Here is a 4,368-nt window from a genome sequence, read left to right as displayed (position 1 = left end):
GTGTTTTTTTTTTTCTTTTTAAACTGAATTACATGCATATAGCACTTTGACCTTCCAGCACATGTAATCAGAGGATAGATACACCTACATTAGTTGAAAGGGACATAAGGTAAAAGGTACAAAGTATCATGGTAATTTCTTGCTGGAGGGGCATGTTATTATTTGGACAGGGATGGGGAAAAGATTCAGTTGGTTTTACATGTGTAAAATAGGATGTGGATACTTTGTTAAAAGATACTATCTTTCTACCTGGATTATAAATCCCTACCCAGATAGTTTATAGATTTTCGCATATTCCCCAGCCCTTAGCAGACTGGAAACAAATCCCATGGCTTTGAAAGGCAACTGAAAGTAAATGTGTGGCCTAAATGAATGACCCACTGGACTAATCAATCAAGCGGATTTTTGTTCACTTAAGGAAAGGAGCTACGGAAAAGAAATTTCAAAGATCAGAAAATTATAAAAAAAAGAAAAAAGAAAAAAAAAGAATCCTGAATAGAGGCCCCTGGCAATAGAGAAAGGGCAGATCAGAGAAGGAATAGGATCCTCAGAGCAAGCCCAATTGGTAGAAAATGACGTCACCTTCAAAAAGGAGGACAGTGCGTTAGATGGGTGGAGGTGAGATTCTTTCGATGCTGTGAAGCGCCCTGACCCTCGCTCCACAGTCTGCCCCCTGTTAGAGCTTTTATCTCAGGGATCCCAGCTCCTTTGTGATGTGGTGAACTGGGACACGTAGCTTCATCACACTCACTGTCCTGGGAACGGGGCCTTGTCCTCTCTCCTGTACTCAGGGTTCTTTCCCTTGCTTCAGGAAAGATCTGTCCAGCTTAAAAGCGGAGCGCTGATTACAAGGGAAAAAAGTGGAAATTTGCCATCAAGTGGCTGTCTCATTGAATTCCAAACACTGAGTTTTTGAGGAATTTACTGCAACAGATGTTTTTTTGAGCGCCTGCACTGTGCCAGGCACTGTTGTAGACATGGGGTACACACTGATGAACAAAACATGCAAAATAATGGCCTCTGGAAGGATGGATTTGGGACAGATGCTCTTCAAAGAATCAGAAATGGACTCTTGTTCGACTCAGGCTTCAGGTCATCTCCACTCCTCGTGTCGCGAATCTGCACCGCCTCTCGTGGCCCGTGTCTTTGTCCTTGAATCTTCAGTCGGGGTCCCTGAAGGGGCTGCCCAGGCCTGCCTTGAACCCTGAGGCCCAGGTGCTGACTCACCTTTCCGAGGCTGGCGTTCCAGGTAAATAAAACATTTTAGTAGGATAGGTAATTCCAGGTGGTCCTCTTTGAGAAGGCCATGTCTGTTTACATCCTCTAGGCTCTACCTCTCACCTTCATAAAAATCGTAACAATTACTAAGCATGCTGGCTGCCAGATGATAATGGCATTGTTGGTTACTTAGACTCTGGAACGCTCCATTTCCATCTTCATGTATTTTAGGGAACTGCTTTTCTACCTTTGAAGCCTCATCATTTTCCCCTCCGTCCAGGTGCCACGTTCTCAGCTGTGGCACAGGGTGATGAGTGAGGATCCTAAGGTCTACGTGGGTCACTGCCTTGTGTGGCTCAGTGGGGTGGGTGTATTAGTCTTCTCGGGCTGTCATAACAGAGCACAGGCTGGCTGGCTTACGCAACAGACATTTCTCACAATTCTGGAGGCTAAAGTCTGAGATCAAGGTCCCCACGGTTGGTTCCTTCCGAGGTCTTTCCTCGACTTGTACATGCCACCTTCTCCCTGTGTCCTCATGTGGTATCTGGTCCAGGTTTCTTTTTTTTTTAATTCATTTTTATTAAAAAATTTTTTTAGGGGCGCCTGGGTGGCGCAGTCGGTTAAGTGTCCGACTTCAGCCAGGTCACGATCTCGCGGTCCGTGAGTTTGAGCCCCGCGTCAGGCTCTGGGCTGATGGCTCAGAGCCTGGAGCCTGTTTCCGATTTTGTGTCTCCCTCTCTCTCTGCCCCTCCCCCGTTCATGCTCTGTCTCTCTCTGTCCCAAAAATAAATAAACATTGAAAAAAAAAAATTTAAAAAAAAAATTTTTTTTAATGTTCATTTATTGGGGGGGGGGGGAGGACAGAGCGTGAGAGGGGGAGGGGCAGAGAGAGCAGGAGACACAGATCCGAAGCAGGCTCCAGGCTCTGAGCTGTCAGCACAGAACCCGATGAGAATTGACTCCCGAGGTCATGACCTGAGCTAAAGTCAGACGCTCAACCGACTGAGCCACCAAGGCGCCCAATATATGTGTATATTTAATAGTTAATATTTATGCATATATTGTATGTATATTCAGCAAACAAGTGAGTTCCCTTTTACCTTGCGGGTCCCCAAGACCACCCTCAGGTATGCTAATTTGCTAAGAAGACTCAGAACTCAGAAAGCGTTTTATACTCGAGGTTACATTTATGATAGAAAGAATAGAGATTAAAACAGCCAAGGAAAAGCCACAGCGTGGCTTGGGGGGCGGCTGTGTGTCCGTGCACCCCTGGAGAGGCTGGAGACTGAAGGCGGACATGCGTGTGTCCTGCCCAGCTGATTGAGCCCCCACACGGAGCAGACATCAAGCTCGGGAGTTTTCTGTTGGCAGTTTCCCCTGCCTTTTGTCGCAGGTGCATGCTGAGGAAGTAACACTGCCCGTGGCTCCATTGTGGGAGGTCATCTGGAAGCTCCATGTCTGGGACTTTGCTGTGCTCTGCCCTTTGCGCCACTTTTCTTGGCTCATGTTAACCCGTATCCTTTAACTATCATAAGCTGTAACAGCTTTCAGTGAGTTCTGAGTCCCGCTAGCAAATTATCATGGTCTTTCGGAATATTCTGCCCAGCTGCAGTAGCTCTGCTGCATTTTGGGTAATTTCTAGTTCACTATCCCTTCAGTGCCTCTAATATGCTTTCAACCTGTGGGGGTGTTTCTTTTTTTCAGATATACTGTTCCTCAATTCTGCCTACCTGTCTCTTTATAGTTCCTGTTCCTTAGACATTTTAAAATACTCCTGGTGACATTTTAAAAAGATGTTTAGGGGCGCCTGGGTGGCCCAGTCGGTTAAGTGTCCGACTTCAGCCAGGTCACGATCTCGCGGTCCGTGGGTTCGAGCCCCGCGTCAGGCTCTGGGCTGATGGCTCAGAGCCTGGAGCCTGTTTCCGATTCTGTGTGTCCCTCTCTCTCTGCCCCTCTCCCGTTCATGCTCTGTCTCTCTCTGTCCCAAAAATAAATAAAACGTTGAAAAAAAATTAAAAAAAAAAAAGATGTTTATTTATTTATTTATTCTGAGAGGGGGTGCAGAGAGAGAATCCCAAGCAGGCCCCACACTGTTGGTGCAGAGCCCGATGTGGAGGCTCGAACCCACGAACCGGGAGATCACGACCTGAGCTGAAACCAAGAGTCAGACGCTTAACTGACTGTGCCACCCAGGTGCCCTACCTTGCAACACTTTTTAAAAATTCCTTAGAACATTTTAAACACACTTATTAAACATGACATATCTTGTAATTCTGGCATCCCTCGTCTCCACGTGGTTAATTCGGATCCACCAAGTCTGGGAAGGCCCTGGATGAGTGTAATAACATGTTTCATTAATCTTGTTTTATTAATATTGATTAATCTTGTTTTATTAATCTTAATATCAAGATTAATGTTTGGCAAGTGTATAATGTTTGGCAAGTAAGTGCTCCCATGTATATGATTCTTGGTTGGCAAGAGAATGTCATATCTACTTATTACAGAAATTTCTGATCTGTCAGACAAATGGACTATTGAAAGTATAAATGCAGAATATCCCAATAGTATTTTCCTTCTACAGACTGATTTAAAATAGTTTTTAATGATTATTTATTTTTGAGAGAGAGACAGAGTGTGAGCGGGGAAGGGGCAGAGAGAGGGAGACATAGAATCCAAAGTGGCCTCCAGGCTCTGAGCTGTTAGCACAGAGCCTGATGTGGGGCTCGGACTCACAAACCGTGAGATCATGCCCTGAGCCAAAGTCGGATGCTTAACCGACTGAGCCACCCAGGTGCCCCTACAAAGTGGTTTTTAAAAAACTGCTTGTGGGGCTCCTGAGTAGATCAGTTGGTTAAGCGTCTGACTTTGGCTCAGGTCATAATCTCACAGTTCATGGGTTCAAGCCCTGCGTCTGGAGGGGCAGAGAGAGAGACACACACACAGAATCGGAAGCAGGCTCTGCGTTCCGAGCTGTCAGCCTAGAGCCTGACATGGGGCTCGAACCCACAAACTATGAGATCATGACCTGAGCTGAAGTCATACACTTACCCAACTGAGCCACCCAGGCACCCCAAGAAAAAATAAAATCTTAAAAAAATAACAAATAAAAGGGAAACACTTCTATCAAACAGGACCATGTTATTACAGGAG

This window comes from Prionailurus bengalensis, chromosome E2, assembly GCF_016509475.1.
Source record: "Prionailurus bengalensis isolate Pbe53 chromosome E2, Fcat_Pben_1.1_paternal_pri, whole genome shotgun sequence".
Lineage (NCBI taxonomy): Eukaryota > Metazoa > Chordata > Mammalia > Carnivora > Felidae > Prionailurus > Prionailurus bengalensis.
The sequence above is the reverse complement of the archived record's forward strand: the minus strand, read 5'-3'. Positions refer to the sequence as shown.